Source organism: Babylonia areolata, chromosome 2 (assembly GCF_041734735.1).
Source record: "Babylonia areolata isolate BAREFJ2019XMU chromosome 2, ASM4173473v1, whole genome shotgun sequence".
NCBI lineage: Eukaryota > Metazoa > Mollusca > Gastropoda > Neogastropoda > Buccinidae > Babylonia > Babylonia areolata.
Genome location: NC_134877.1, coordinates 36,560,514 through 36,578,013, shown reverse-complemented (window position 1 = coordinate 36,578,013; position 17,500 = coordinate 36,560,514). Strand labels below are relative to the sequence as shown.

Below are 17,500 nucleotides of genomic sequence, written 5' to 3'. Positions count from 1 at the left end.
ACGGTGTCCAGTTACCGAGGCGAGCCAGCCACACAGGTGAAGGACACAGGTTTCACAGCACGTGTTCGGCATCTCCACTCTGTATTCCAGCATACTAACTCTCTGTTAACGCACTGCTGACAGGGCAGTTACAGGCAGTAAAACTGAAATTGAGTGGTGTCAGCTTGTGTGCTTCGCTTCCGAGTTTTATTGGCAGTCACGGATGTTGTCGGCTTCCTGTAACTTACTGAATAGCTAACTAACTAACTAACTAACCAAATGACTGACTGAGTGACCTGACTAACTACACTACATCTCTCTCTCTCTCTCTCTCGCTATATATATATATATATATATATATATATATATATATATATATATATATATATATATATATATATATATATATCAGGTCTTTATCCACTTGTTATCATTCTCGCTGCACATACTTTCTGGTTAGCGTGCAAGTAAGGCTTAAACCAACAGTTGACAACTGCTGAGAAGATAGGCTGCCTGCCGCCTCACTGCGATTAAACTCGTCTGACAGGACATAATGTCACGCACACTTCTTTTATCGGGGACTTCTACCACTTCTCGGCTTACGGGTGCACTTTTGTTCAGCAAAACCTGTCACACTGATGACAAGTACACAAAAAGTTCCATGTAACTGCACTTCATAATTTAATAATCTAAGTGTATGTATGTGTGTATGCATGCGTTTATATGTGTGTACGTGTAGATGTTTTTGTTCGTACATGCATGTGTTGATGTATGCGTATACACATTTGTTTCTTTGTACACATGTGTGTATTATGTGAGTGGATGTTCGTTCGTTCGTTCTTTAGTTTAACGTCTTTTCACTGTAAGTGATATTTGACGAAAGTTACATGTAACTGCACTTCATAATTTAATAATCTAAGTGTATGTATGTGTGTATGCATGGATGTGTAAGTATATTCATAATATATATATGTCTGTTTAATATACTTATATGATTTTTTTCCCTTCTTTTTTTTTCTACCTTTCTCGAGAGTCCTTTGCTTTCCTATCAGAGTTCATCCGTGATCTAATTCATATACTACCAGTCAGCTTATAGACGTGGTCATAGTTGCGAAACAGCCCTTCTTAGAATAGTGAATGATTTGCTTTCGGGATTTGATGAGGATAAGATATCTGTTCTCGCTCTCTTAGATTTGTCAGCAGCTTTTGACACTATCGACCACTCTATCCTCTTGAACAGACTTAAAACTTCCTTTGGTATTCGTGACACTGCACTAGCATGGATCACGTCTTACCTGTCAGATCGTACACAGAAAGTGTGTGTAAATGGTACATACTCTAGAATATCTGCCTTGAAATATGGTGTCCCACAAGGGTCCGTCCTAGGTCCTGTTCTTTTCGTGCTGTATGCGGCTCCTGTGTCGGATGTCATCAGTCATCATGCGATGTCGCATGAGAGCTTTGCTGATGACACACAACTTTATCAGTCGGCTTCCATAGCTGAATTTGATGCACTGGTGACTCAAACACAGGAGTGCATTGCTGGCCTAAAGGACTGGATGACTCTCAACAAGCTGCAATTAAATGATGATAAGACTGAATTGATGATAACCTGTCCAAAGAAGTTTCGTCAACATCCTTCCTTTCCTGACTCTGTTCTGATCAATAGCACACCTGTTTCACTTTCTCCCTCTGTTCGCAGTCTTGGTGTAATCCTGGACCAGTCTCTTTCCTTCCAACAGCACATTTCGAATATCTGTAAAGTTGCCTATTTGGAACTGCGTAGAATCAGCTCTATCCGCCACTATCTCTCAACCGATGCAACCAAGACACTTGTATGCTCTCTGGTTCTCTCAAGATTGGATTACTGCAACTCTCTTTTGGCCGGCCTTCCCAAATACCTGTTAGACAGACTCCAACGAATTCAGAATAACGCTGCCAGACTCATTTGCAGAGCTTCTAAATTTGACCATGTTTCTCCTCTCCTTCAGTCTCTCCACTGGTTGCCTGTTTCTGATCGAATAGACTATAAGCTATCCACTCTGACCTTTTCTGCAGTCAACGGATCTGGCCCCAAGTATCTTTCTGAACTCATCCATATCTATACCCCGTCTCGCCAGCTCCGTTCTTCCTCTGATACTCGACTTCTCAGGATACCTCACGTCAGAAGTAAGACCTATGGACACAGATCGTTTTCTTTTCAATCGCCAAAGACGTGGAACAAGCTCCCTGATAACCTCCGTCACTCTGATTCCCTCGCATCTTTTAAATCTCGTCTCAAAACTCACCTTTTCCCTCAGCAATAAGTTCAATTGTGGCAGGTCCACAACTACATGCATGTATATGAATGTGTATTGTGTGTGCGTGTGTTTATGTAAGTTTGTGCCTGCCTATGTGTGCGTATTTGTTAGGGTAGCTGTTAGATACACATGTATGTTAAAATGTATGTATGCAGTGTGTGTGTGTGTGCGTGCGTGCGTGTGTGTGTGCGCGTACGTGCGAACGTGTGTGTGTGTGTGTGTGTGTGTGTGTGGTCACATTTTGGTGTGTGTATGTAACATAGATATAATGTTTTATGTTATCAAAAGCGTTTTTGTAAAGCACCTAGAGCAGATTTCTGGATAGTGTGCTATATAAGTATCCATTATTATTATTATTATTATTATTATTAGATTTGATGTTGCTTATAATACTACCGCCGTGTCATGGGTTCACTGGTGCATGAGCAGTTTTCCGGGCACACCATGAGCTCCGGTTTGTTGCTGTTCTATGTGTTCGCAATGTCTTTACTTGCCTTTGAGAAAAAAACAAACAAACAAAAAAACAACAACTATGCTTAACTCTCTCCATACGAACGGCGAAAGAGACGACGTTAACAGCGTTTCACCCCAATTACCACCATCAAAATATTGCAAGCGGAAGGCTCTTATACTGAAGAGGTGAATGTTGACAAAGAATACCACAATTCTGACGACGGAAGCTAGAGGTTGGGTCATTCAGACACCTACTGGACATCCGAGGGGTCTGTGTAGAGGAGAAGAGAGGACTGGCCGTACTGAGTGAGTTAAACCAATAACTACACTTCAGACTCACACCATACTGATCACGTTCCACCAAGGTTCAGCAGTTAAAGAGTTAAAGTTCAAAAGCGAAGAGTCAGTGACAGGAGCGGTGGCTGAACGGTTAAAGCGCTGCTGGATTCTCGCCCGACTTTCCTGAGTTCGATCCCAGGTACTGGAGCAACTGTTGAGTAAAGAGTGCAACCCCCCCCCCCCTCACCCCCCGACCTCCCCAACCACCCCGATCTCCCAGGTCAAATTATATGCAGGTCTGCTCAGTGCCCGAACTCCCTATACGTATGTATTCGCATGCAGAAGATCAAATACACAAGTTAAAGATCCTGTAATCCATGTCAGTTGCGTTCGGTGGGTTATGGAAACTATAATACATCCTACGTGCACGCCCCCCCCCCCCCCCGGCCCCTCCCGCTCCCCCAAGGCCCCCCTCCCCCCGAAAACGGAGTATGGCTGCGTATATGAAGGGGTAAAAGCGATCATACATGCAAAAGCCCACTACAACATAAATGTATACGGGTGAATGTGGGAGCTGCAGCGCGGCTACGAACGCTGGTGGGGGGTGGGGGGGGGGAATGGGGGGGGGAGAAAGCGAAGAAAGAGAGAGGGAGGGAGAGACATCTCTGGTTGGACACTTACTGTGGAGAGAAAGAGAGAGAGAGAGAGAGACAGAGACAGAGACAGAGACAGAGAGAGGCACCGTACCTTGTGATGCATAGAACGCTTCACAATAAGCGAGAGACATTCTAAGAACCCTTTCATTCTTCCGTGACTGTGTAAAAACGATGTGATAACTAATCGCGGCTTCACCACAGGATATGATATGACAATACATATACACGCTGCCTGCACGCGCGCACTGACGTACCTGACACTGACAGACACACACACACACACACACCCACACCCACACACACTGCATGCCCCCAAGACATGTGTTTGTGTGGCTGTGTCTATGTGTCTGTGTGCCTGTGTGTGTTGTAACAAAAACAAAATCCTGCATATGCTGAAAATGGATCGATTTGTCCGAATACCCCGACGATCTACAGTCACGCTAAAGTCGAATAACAGAGTTTGCATTCTGTAATCATGAAATATGAAACATTGGCTGACATACATATTTCATACTTCACAGGCAATATCTGCGTCTGAAATCAGTAACACAATGACAGCTTGCTCACTTAATTAAAAGCGTTGGCGTCGTAATTAATAAAATGACAGTTTGATAGATTCCCTTCATTTTTGTTTTTGTTGTTGTAGTGAATAACATTAAAAAAAAAAAAAAAAAAAAAAAAAATCGGCTGAAAAAGATACCGCCCAAAGTACACTGCAGAGTTCATCTCCATACTACCATCCATTGTCGTTGTGCTGCCACAATAATTATAAGGTTTCCGTCGTATTGTACACTGTCATTACTTTACTTAGTGGTTGCTGTATTGTAGTGTAGTGTAGTGTAGTGTAGTGTAGAGTAGTGTAGTTTTGAACAGTCTAGTGCACCGCAGTGTTCAGTCATGTGTAGTGTAGTGCAGTGTTGAGTAGTCAAGTGTAGCGCAGTGTAGTGCAGTGTTGAGTAGTCAAGTGTAGCGCAGTGTAGTGCAGTGTTGAGTAGTCAAGTGTAGCGCAGTGCAGTGCAGTGTTGAGTAGTCAATGGCAGTGCAGTGCAGTGCAGTGTTGAGTAGTCAATGGCAGTGCAGTGCAGTGTTGAGTAGTCAAGTGTAGCGCAATGCAGTGCTGTGTTGAGTAGTCAAGTGTAGCGCAATGCAGTGCAGTGTTGAGTAGTGATGTGCAGTGCAGTGCAGTGTTGAGTCGCCAAGTGCAGTGTAGTGTTGTGCAATGTCGTGCAGTGTAGTGCAGTGTTGAATAGTGAAGTTTAGTGTAGTATAGTGCAATGCAGTGCAGTATGGTGTAAGTGTAGTGCAGTGCAGTGTAACGCAGTGTAGTGTAGTGCAGTGCAGTGTAATGTAATGTAGTGTAGTGTAGTATAGTGCAGTGTAACGCAGTGTAGTGTAGTGCAGTGTAGTGTAACGCAGTGTAGTGTAGTGCAGTGTAGTGTAGTGTAGTGTAGTGCAGTGCAGTGTAATGCAGTGTAGTGTAGTGCAGTGCAGTGTAGTGTAGTGCAGTGTAATGCAGTGTAGTGTAGTGCAGTGTAACGCAGTGTAGTGTAGTGTAGTGTAGTGCAGTGTAATGCAGTGTAGTGTAACGTAGTGTAGTGCAGTGCAGTGCAGTGCAGTGCAGTGTAGTGTAGTGTAGTGTAGTGTAGTGTAGTGTAGTGTAGTGTAGTGCAGTGTAGTGTAGTGTAGTGTAGTGTAGTGCAGTGTAATGCAGTGTAGTGTAACGTAGTGTAGTGCAGTGCAGTGCAGTGTAATGCAGTGTAGTGTAGTGCAGTGTAGTGTAGTGCAGTGCAGTGTAGTGCAGTGCAGTGTAGTGTAGTGTAGTGCAGTGTAGTGCAGTGTAATGCAGTGTAGTGTAGTGCAGTGTAGTGTAGTATAGTGTAGTGTAGTGTAGTGCAGTGTAGTGTAGTGTAGTGTAGTGTAGTGTAGTGCAGTGTAACGCAGTGTGGTGTAGTGCAGTGCAGTGCAGTGCAGTGCAGTGTAGTGTAGTGTAGTGTAGTGTAGTGCAGTGTAGTGTAGTGCAGTGCAGTGCAGTGTAGTGTAGTGCAGTGCAGTGTAGTGTAGTGTAGCGCAGTGTAACGCAGTGTGGTGTAGTGTCTTCCATCACAATTGACACAATCAAACTTGGCAGTACATCCATCCCTCTTTCCACGTCAGTCAGGAACCTCGGTGTTGTCCTTGACAATACACTGTCCATGCAAAAATTTATCAGTCAGACATGTCAGTCCTGCTACTGTCAACTGCGACGCATCAGTGCCGTCCGGAAATATCTATCCACTGACGCAACATCTAGACTTGTCGTTTCTCTCATTCTCTCTCGCCTTGACTACTGTAACTCTTTATTGTCTGGTCTGCCTGCTTCATCCATTCAGCCCCTTCAGCGCATACAAAACTCTGCTGCCCGACTCGTCCTCAGAAAGAAAAGATCTGAGCACATCACTCCTCTTTTGCAACATCTCCACTGGCTCCCTGTCTCACACCGAATAAAGTACAAGATCAGCACTCTATGTTATAGATGCATTCACAAAACTGCCCCTTCCTATCTCTGCGGCTGCCTTCACCTCTACACTCCCTCTCGCTCACTACGATCGGCCTCGGATCCACTCTGTTTACGCATACCCAGATTCAAACACTCGACTATTGGCCGCCGTTCTTTCTCTGTTTCTGGACCTTGCGATTGGAATGAACTTCCTTTTTCGCTTCGTCAAGTCTCCACACTCAGCTCTTTCAAGTCTGGCCTTAAAACCCACCTCTTCCCAAAATAGCCTCCCTTGCCTGCCCTTCCTTGTCTTTAGTTTCTGCAGTATTAGAGTTATGCATGCGTGTGAATGACTGGTGCGAAAGCGCTTTGATTTGTCTCTGCACAAGATCCAGCGCTATATAAATACCATTATTATTATTATTATTAGTGCAGTGTAGTATAGTGCAATGTAGTGTAGTGCAGTGTAATGCAGTGTAGTGTTCTGTACTGTAGTGCAGTTCCCAATCATCCCACCACTGTAGCCCACACGATCAAACACCGTTTCCACTCTCACAAACTCAACTCTGCACCAATTACGGCCGTCAGATCTCCCACCTCTCAGGCAACAGCTAGCTACAATAAGTTATCATCATCAAAGCAGAACTACATCAATGCCAAATAGCCACACAACAAAAGCTGTTGTCTGTCTGTCTGTCTGTCTGTCCTTTCCAGCGGGGAACGTGACACAAAAAGTACAAGCTGTCCTACGAACAGACCTTCAAAACTAGTTAACTACCCGAACAGTGCGAGCGACACAAAGAGAGAACGTTCATTACATCCGTGTTACCTTTTAATTAATGTCAACTATTCTTTTCTTTTCAAAGTCCAGCAATCTGGAACACACACACACACACACACAGACACACACAATATGTGGGTTCCACACACTCCACACCCACACACAGAGACACACACACAGGCACGCACACACAATTATATATATCCTCTGTATGTGTGTGTGTGTGTGTGTGTGTACAGAACTGGGTGAACAAATTTTACAGCGATTTTTGCGTGCCAGTGTATACACACACACACACACACACACACACATAAATGACATGGCGTACGTGCATAGCTGCATATTTGCGTTCATGTTTTCAATAATTCTCTCTCTCTCTCTCTTCTCTCTCTCTCTCAAACACACACACACACACACACACACACACACACACACACACACACACATATCTGTGTGTGTGTGTGTGTGTGTGTGTGTGTGTGTGTGTGTGTGTGTGTGTGTGTGTGTGTGTGTGTGTGTGTGTGTGTGTGAGAGAGAGAGAGAGAGAGAGAGAGAGAAAATTACTGTAAACATGAACGCAAACATGCAGCTATGCACGTATGCCATGTCATTTTTCCCAGTATGATGCAACGACGAAGGCATTTAAAAAAAAAGAGAGGACAAGAACCCAGTAAAATGCTCTCTCTCACACACACACACACACACAGTTATGTTACAAAAACTGCTTTGTGACTGTACCACCCGTGATCAGGATAGATATTTCGTCGGAAAGGGTTGGGTTGTTTTTTTTTTTTATTGTTTTTTTTTACCTCCCTTGCACACCACCTCCACCTGTCCCACTTCCCTTCCCCTTAGCACACGGAACAAACACTGCAAAACTTGTTCACCCAGTTTTGTACACACACACACACACACACAGAGGATCACATTTCATGACCACAAGGCTATATCACTGTGCATTAATTAAACGTGAGGGAACAGCATGACAGGTAACATCTCTGCTTACTCCTCTTTACACTCTTTTAGTGCTCATCGATAAAACAAAAATTGAACGCTCGAATACTTTCAGGACGACTGATATCAGAAACCACAGTGCTGGCAGTCTCTGTTTCTTTTCCCACTCCTCAAACCCCGCCCCCTCCCCCCCCCCTCTCTCTCCACCCCCCCCCCCCCACACACACACACGCACACACACACACACACGCACAGGACCTACTTAGATAAGGTTTGAGGGTAAGATAAAGTAATGCATTCTTTCCCACCCCACCTACCACTTTAGTGTGCGCGCGCGCGCGCGCGCGCGTGTGTGTGTGTGTGTGTGTGTGTGTCTGCACCCGCGCGCGTATGCGAAATAACGCGCACGTCACCCGTTCAGTGGTGCTTTTTTTCAAATTCAAGTTGGAGTGTCATCACACAGCGGGCTACTTACATCACGCACAACGTGCTGGAGCAATATTTTTAGGGTCTTTGGGTCAGGGAGGTGTGGCTCGTGGTGGTGGTGGTAGTTGTGGTGGTGGTGTCAGTCTTTGGTTGCAAACACTGGACAACACAGCACAGAAGGTAGTTGCGCAATCACCACCAGCCAACTCGGCGTGAGACGATTCGTCATCTCTAGTTATCATTCATACCATTGTTATCTTCATTAACTGCACCCAGTCCCAGGTCGATATGAGAATATAATCTGACAGTACACGTCTGTTTCAAACAAGCCCATGCTGATTGCCTGATCTTATTAGGGGAGCTCTCTCTCTCTCCCAACACACACACATACACACGTACACACACACACACAAACACACACACACACACACACACATATATATATATATATATATGTGTATGTGTGTGTGTGTGTGTGTGTGCGTGTGTGTGTATGTGTGTGTGTGTATGTGTGTGTGTATGTGTGTGTGTGTGTACGTGTGTGTGTGTGTGTGTGTGTGTGTGTGTGTGTGTGTGTGTATGTGTGGAGGGGGGAGGGGGGACAGCCCATTGAATCCCATGAGCACAGGTGGGTCCACATTGTGTTCAATATGGAACCTATACACACTGGTGTTGTGAGTGGTACATTAACACTGGTAGTGGTGTGAGTGGTACACTAACACTAGTAGTGGTGTGAGTGGTACACTAACACTAGTAGTGGTGTGAGTGGTACACTAACACTAGTAGTGGTGTGAGTGGTACACTAACACTGGTAGTGCTGTGAGTGGTACATTACCACTGATAGTGCTGTGAGTGGTGCATTAGCACTGATAGTGCTGTGAGTGGTACATTAGCACTGAAAGTGCTGTGAGTGGTACATTAGCACGGATAGTGCTGTGAGTGGTACATCAACACTGGTAGTGCTGTGAGTGGTGCATTAGCACTGATAGTGCTGTGAGTGGTGCATTAGCACTGGTACTGCTGTGAGTGATACATCAACACTGGTAGTGCTGTGAGTGGTACATTAGCACTGGTAGTGATATGAGTGGTACATTAGCACTGGTAGTACTGTGAGTGGTACATTAGCACTGGTACTGCTGTGAGTGGTACATCAACACTGGTAGTGCTGTGAGTGGTACATTAGCACTGATAGTGCTGTGAGTGGTACATTAGCACTGATAGTGCTGTGAGTGGTACATTAGCACTGGTAGTACTGTGAGTGGTACATTAGCACTGTTAGTGTTGTGAGTGGTACATCAACACTGGTAGTGCTGTAAGTGGTACATTAGCACTGGTACTGCTGTGAGTGGTACATTAGCACTGGTACTGCTGTGAGTAGTACATCAGCACTGGTAGTGCTGTGAGTGGTACATTAGCACTGGTAGTGCTGTGAGTGGTACATTAGCATTGGTAGTGCTGTGCGTGGTACATCAACACTGGTAGTGCTGTGATTGGTACATTAGCACTGGTAGTACTGTGAGTGGTACATAAGCACTGGTACTGCTGTGAGTGGTACATCAACACTGGTAATGATGTGAATGGTACATTAGCACTGATAATGATGTGAATGGTACATTAGCACTGGTAATGATATGAGTGGTACATTAGCACTGGTAGTGAATGGACAGAGCACCGCAAAGCGGTTCATGGGTGTCGCGTCCCGATGATGTTGTCAGTGGATGTATTGTTTTGCATTATATCGTACTGTGTTGCGTTGTATTGAACTGAATTGAATTGTATTGTATTGTAGTATGTTGTGTTGTGTTGTATCGTATTGTATTACTTTTTTTTTTTTTTTTGGGGGGGGGGGGGGGGGGTGCGAGAGGGGGTTGGGGGGGGGGGGGGTCTCAGCACTCTGATTTCTTTCTGTCAAAAATCAGTTCGGTCTGCTCTCTCCTGGGAGAGGGCACATCGCCACAGTCTGCTGCGCCCCCCCTCCCCCCCCCCACCCCCTTTTTTTTTCTTTTCTTCTTCTTTTCTGTCTGCGAGTGTTTTTGTTTCACTATCGAAGAAGGTTTTCCCCACATCATTTTTTTCCAGGGACAATGCTTTTTGTTGCTGTGGGTTCTTTTACGTGCGCTACGTGCATGCTACTGACGGGTCCTTGGTTTAATTAATGTCTCACCCGAATGACTAGCGTTTAGACCACCACGGAAGATCTACTGAAAGGAGAGACGAGTGCGAGATTCGATCCCGCGTGCTCAGACTCTCTAGCTTCCTAGGCGGATGCGATACCCCGATATAGGCCTTCACGCTAAGCGTTGTGCACTACTGTTCTACATTTTTTTAAATTTTATTTATCATGACACCTAGCTTGCTTTGGCGCATAGTCTTGAAGCTCTGTGCCGCTTTACTGGGGCTGTGAATCAGAAGCAACAGCAAGCTCTGCTTCCTCCTCTTTACACTCTTTTAGTGCTTTAGATACAACAAAATTAAACACTCTTAATGTTTTCAGGACGACTGATGTAAAAAAAAAAAAAAAGAAAACCCACCAAAACCAAAACAAACAAACAACCCCCCCCCCCCCAACTTTAAAGTCTCTCTCTCTCTCTCTTTGTGTACACACACACACACACACACACACACACACACACACACACACACACCATGTGAGTGTATATAAATAGTGTGTGTGTGTGTGTGTGTGTGTGTGTGTGTGTGTGTGTGTGTGTGTGCGCGCGCCTGTGTGTGTGTGTAAATGAGATCGAGAGACACCGTACGTGTGTGTGTGTGTGTGTGTGTGTGTGTGTGTGTGTGTGTGTGTGTGTGTGTGTGTGTGTGTGTGTGTGTGTGTGTGTGTGTGTGTGTGTGCGATATGTATGTGTGCGGGTGTCTTGTGCGCGTGTTCCAGCACGCTTGCAAACCTTCCCATGTACGTGAACGTGTAGTCTTCCATTGACATATATATTCAACACGCGTACACAGGCCGATCGAACGACCGATCAACCGATCAACCGACAGACAGAACGACCGACCAAGACAGCTCGTAAAGTTAGACCATCAACACAGTCGGGGGTTAAGTGTTATCGTCAAGTGTTTGCCCTGGTTCCTGTATTACTTCTCGCCCACCTCGCAATAAAACAGAACAAATAAAAGTGTTGGACTGGAGACATTAGGAGTAGTGAGAACTTAGAAATATATATTTTTTTGGTACTGACAAGGCAACCGGCCTGTTTGCAAAGTAGGCGGAGACTGGCATAGATATACTATTCAAGACACACACACACAGACACACACAGACACACAGACACACACACACACACAGAGTCTCCAAAATCCACGTCCACAAGATATAGGTGGTTGATGAAAAGTCGAGAGAGAGAGAGAGACAGACAGACACACACACACACACACACACACACACACACACAGACGGACGGATGGACGGACGGACAGACAGACGTACCTGCAGACATACAGACCGTCACACAGAGAGATGTTAGTTGTGAAAACTGCGCACGTATTTAGCATCTTAGTCGTTCTCTACCCTCTTTCCTTTCTACCCACCCCACGTCTACAGACGGCTCTGCTCCACGAGTAAAACTTTGAATGGTGCTGATGAATGCTCAGTTATCAGACACCGATGATGCACTGGAACTGTCATGGGATCATCGTCTTTGCGTTTCAAACGTTTCAGAGCCATCCCTTTCCACTTAGAAAAAAGAAGAAGAAAAAAAGAACATTCTGGAGCTGTCTGGAACTTGGCTTCCAACATTTTTGCTGCTAAGTTACCACGCCAGACTTCGCTTTTTCTCTTAAGTCTTGGGGGGCGAAGTTATTGTTTCCCTTTTGACAACTGAAGCAACTGAGCAGCTGAAATCAGTTTAACGTCTTTAACATGCTGTGGTGTTTCTATCAAAGCTGCTGGTAGCATACCAGCTCCACAACAATGTGCTCCCGTCCACAGGTCGTGATTAAATGGCGTCTGTGTGATCAAATATTGACAAAGATGTGGTGTTCGACGTTCCGCTTCCTTCGGACTGCCACCCGTTATCGCATGCCTGACTACCCCCGGCTATCACGTGCACTGAATCATACATGAAACGGGCAATCTCTTGCTTCATCTCTTCTCCCCCACTTCACTCCACACCGACACAGACACACACACACACACTCACATATATACACAAGCACGCACGCACGCACGCACGCACACACATACACGCGTGCGCGCGTGCGTGCACGCACACACACAGCCTCATCTAATGGCGATGCCATTCCCTTTGCTTGCCAATATGGTTTCACTCTACGTTTCTGCTGACACTCTGCGATGAATTTCGTAATCAAACGAAACTTCTTTATACAGGTTATGTGTTAGATCTCGTTACGTTTTCCCACTGAACCGAGTTCGTTATATACAGACTGGGTAATATTTCAGAAGACATTGTAAATGTTTCTGCATTCGATAGATCTTTATAGTTCCCTCCAGTAACGCAGCTCCAAGGTGATCACGTACGTAATGCATGCGGGATGGTACAGATGGGTTGTCCCAGATCTCAGCACTCAACAACTTGGGCCAGTGTCATCGGGCTGATAATGACTCCATCTTCGTGGGTATATTCATGACTGTTTCTGATCACAGTGAATTTTGGGAAAATACTAAACAAATATTTGAAGCAAGAATGAAAATACAAAAACTGCAAAACAGACAACAACATCATCAACTACAGAAAAAAGAAGCATCCGAATTTAGGCATTATATAATGGGCAATTTTGATAACAATAAACGTAATGATCCAACTGATGTATATATCATAGTATCGCATTAGAAACATAAAACATATGTGTATCTAATGTATATAAAAAAGTATTGGTTTATGGTCAGTCCATTCCACATTGACTTTGGACACGGACATATGATGAACACTGAATCATTTTTTTTTCTCCAAATGTGCTGATGTGGGAGGGTCAGCACGTCATAAAGCCTACCAATCGTATTCGTTCTTACAGACGGTAGATTCTCGCCATCTCTATATATCGTTTTATAGTTGGGGCTTACAAATCTGCTGGTAATGAATGAATACATATGAGCACTCACCTTGTTTTTTTTGCAGTAGGAGTATGCGAGTTTCTGTTCGAGAGGCGTTGTATTTAGTGGCATACACCGTCACCGGGCATTTGACTGATTGCACAGACAATGAACTGCGATATATACCTACTTTACATTGTGTGATACAACGGGTGGGGTTTAAAACTGAAACCATGTACGCGAACAAAAACTGACATCAACCGAATGACGCGAGCTGTGGAATAAAAGATCGAAGCTCAGACTGAGTTAGACACGATCTGGTTGGTGGGGACAGCTGACGCACATAGAGTTAGACACGATCTGGTTGGTGGGGACAGCTGACGCACATAGAGTTAGACACGATCTGGTTGGTCGGGAGAGCTGACGCGCACAGAGTTAGACACGATCTGGTTGGTGGGGAGAGCTGACGCACACAGTTAGACACGATCTGATTGGTCGGGAGAGCTGACGCACACTGTGTTAGACACGATCTGATTGGTCGGGAGAGCTGAGAGTTAGACACGATCTGATTGGTCGGAAGAGATGACGCACACACTCAAACCAAAGATTCTGAGGTGGCGCCCTCTCGTGGGGAAGAAATAACAGTTGAATCCTGAGCTTCATTGCGCTACCAGCAGCCGACGGATTTTTCCGGGAGCTGTTATCACAGCCAGTGATGCGTACAAACTTGCTTTTCCGTGGATTGTTTTGTAATCCATAATATTCTCTCTTTTTTCCCTTTGCCTGTGGTGTGCAGGCTTTTTTCCCCGCCAAATTTATAGTCGGCGTCGGATAATTGCGTTCTGTCATCTCTTCGCGTTTGATCTCTCTGTCTGTGTGTGTGTCTGTCTCTGTACCCTCTCTCTCTCTGTATCTGTGTATCTCTGTCTGCCTGTCTGTCTGTCTGTCTCTCCTTCTGCCTGTCTGTCTTTTCTCTCTCCTTCTGTCTGTCTGTCTGTCTGTCTGTCTCTCCCCCTCCCCCTCTCTGTTTCTCTCATGGCGATGGTTTGTTCAGAACATCACCGAACGTAGTTACGGAAGTGCGAACAAGCACAGGCCGGATAGGTTTGATTGTATTTATTCATTCATTCATTTATCTATTTTGTGCAAGTAAGGCCTCTATTACGCTTATGAACAAACGGTCAAAAAACATCAGGGAAAAACAATAAATCAAGCAAAAGCAAAAGCAGTGTGGAGGGGTGGCAGTGGTGGTGGTGGTGGTGATGTGATTGTTGTGGAAGTTGTGATAGTAGTAGCGGTTTTGCTTTTTTTAATTTATTTGATTTTATTACTATCATTTTTTTGGGGGGTGTGTGGGGGGTGGAGGGTGTGTGTATGTGTGTGTGTGGGGGGGAGGGGGGGGGGCGGTGTCTGTGGATCCGGAGGAGGAGAGACTGGGTGGGAGAAAGGGACCGAAAGATGCTCTCCAGTTTACTTTTCTTTTTTGTTTTCTTTTCTTCCTTTGTTCACAAAATAAGTCTGTGGTCAGCTGAAAAAAAAGAAAAGAGAGAGAGAGAGAGAGAGAGAGAGAGAGAGAGAGTGTGTGTGTGTGTGTGTGTGTGTGTGAATAGAATAGAATAGAATAGATTTTATTGTCATGAAACCATACGGTTTATAAGACACAAGTGCAATGGTAAATAAATGAATGAATGAAAAACACACAATTAATCAATCAGTTAATGCAGTAAATTGCAGCAGCATTCATAAACAAATTTTCCTAATCTTGTTTGTATATATTCATCATCTGTTAGCATCACCTGACTGGGAATATTTCCTGTGTTATTCGATTTTTGAATATCTTTTAAAAATTGTTGCCTTAAGGTTTTATATTTAATACAATGATCAAGAAGATGGACTTCGTCTTCCAGGATGTTACACTTGTTACACAATCTGTCTTCTTGTGGAATATTTAAATATCTACCTTTCTCAATCTTTAGGTCCTGCGCGCTTATTCTGAGTTTCGTTAAAGCTTGTCTGTGTTTTGTATCTGATATATTTAAAAGATAGGTTTCAGTTTTGTACTCTGCAACAATCGTATTGTAAAATTTTAGCTTTAATGTTTTTTCTCTTTTATCTTTCCAGTATTTGATATATTCATTTTCTAATTTTTATATACGACGTATTTCAGTCTATGTACGCTGAATGTGAATTGGTTTTTCCAAATGTGATCAAGGCCTATAAATTCGAGTATCTTTCTAACAAATATCAACCATGGGGAAGTTGTGTTTTCTTGTTGGTACATGGACTTATATATTTTGTTGATGAGGGAAGTTTCTGGTAATTGAATAATGTGAATCCAATATGTAATAATTTGGCACATTATCTTTAAACTTACTGGGAATCTGCCCAGTTCACCTAACACAGGAAGCACCATAGCTTTTTTGTGTACTCCAAGTATTTGCTTACAGAATTTGATGTGTAATTTTTCATGTGGAAACTTATTCGATACGCAGTCGTCAAAAAGATGTGCTAAATCGAAAGAATCATCCGGTTTGACTTGGTAAGGTAACCATACCTCCGCCCCATAAATCGATATTGGCGTTATCAAAGTATCATATAGTTTAGATATGGTACCTGGATTGATGTTGATATTTTTGAATGTTCTTCGTAAAGTATGCAATGTTTTGTTTGCTTGTTTAGTTAGGTGTTCCTGTGCTCTTATCAGACTTCCACTTTTGTGGAATATAACTCCTAAATATTTATATTCTTCTGCTGTTTGTATTATATCTTCCACACTGTAAAAATATATTGGTACTTTTGGGTCAGATCTTGTAAAGATTACCACTTTCGTTTTTTCTCTATTAATTTTTAATCCCCATCTATGGCAATGTGTTCAAATTATGTAATGTGTGTGTGTGTGTGTGTGTGTGTGTGTGTGTGTGTGTGTGTGTGTGAGTGTGTGTTATGTGTGTGTGTGTGCGCGCGCGCGTGGCACCGTGTGAACTGTTTACATCATGCATGCGTGTCTGTGTTTGCCCTTGCTCGCGTCCTTGCCGGCTATCGACTGACTCATTATTTCAATTATTCAAGAGATGGGGAAGACCAAGACACGCTGCATCTTGTGGCAACCATGCAGTACCTGGGTGGATGGGTAGGTGATTGATGGAGGAATGGAAGGTAGATGGATGGATGGATAGATAGATGATGGATGGAGGAATGAATGGATGGATGGATGGATGGGTGAATAGATGATGGATGGATGGATGGATGGATAGATAGATGATGGATGGATGGATGGATAGATGGATAGATGATGGATGGAGGAATGGATGGATGGATGGGTGGATAGATGATGGATGAAGGAATGGATGGATGGATAGATGATGAATGGAGGAATGGCTGGATGGATAGATGGATGGATAGATTGATGATGGATGGAGGAATGGATGGATGGATGGATAGATAGATGATGAATGGAGGAATGGATGGATAGATAGATAGATGATGGATGGAGGAATGGCTGGCTGGATGGAGTAATGGAAGGTGGATGGAGAGATGATGGATGGAGGAATGGATGGATGGATGGACAGATGATGGATGGGGGAATGGATGTGGTGGGTGGATAGATGATGGATGGATGGATGGATAGATTATGGATGGAGGAATGGATGGATGGATGGATGGATAGACGATGGATGGAGGAATGGAAGGTGGATGGATAGATGATGGATGGAGGAATGGAAGGTGGATAAGGAAGGATGGTTGGATCGATGAATGAATGAAAGGGTGAACAGATGGATGGAAAGATGGGTTGAAGGAAAGGAAGGAAGGAAGAAGGATCAAAGGATGGATGGATGAACGATAGACAGAGGAGTGGATGGATGGAGGGAATGATGGCTGAACTAGGAGGGTGGAAGGACAGGTGGATTGACGGAAGAAATGAAGGACGGGTAAAAGAAAGGAAGAATGGGTGGAAGGAAGGAAGGAAGGAAGGAAGAAAAAAAAGAAGAAAGGAAGGACGGAAGGAAGGCTAAAAAGATGGTTCAGAACTATGGAAGCGGAGGATGGTTGGAACAATCATATGGGAAGTAAAACGAAGGATAAACGGGTGGATGGAACGACGGGTGGAAACACCTCTCTCACCCCCCCCCCCCCCCAAACCCCCCCAAAAAACCAAACACAACAAACAACCCCAAAACTAAACTACCA

General features: G+C 44.2%; 1 pseudogene across 4 annotated transcripts in view; it reads right to left on the bottom strand.

Annotated features, from left to right (window-relative positions):
- Positions 1–17,500, bottom strand: part of LOC143279416 (sphingolipid delta(4)-desaturase DES1 pseudogene) — a 36,932-nt pseudogene that overhangs the window by 9,979 nt on the left and 9,453 nt on the right. For 2 of the 4 annotated variants that reach the window (XR_013054879.1, XR_013054880.1), the window contains exon 1: positions 1–141. This exon is cut by the window's left edge and continues 39 nt beyond it. The exons of the other annotated variants lie outside the window; for them this stretch is intronic. The product of XR_013054879.1 is annotated as a sphingolipid delta(4)-desaturase DES1 pseudogene, transcript variant X2 (transcript). Of the gene's footprint in view, positions 142–17,500 lie in introns of those variants that run through there. 4 annotated transcript variants of the gene reach the window in all.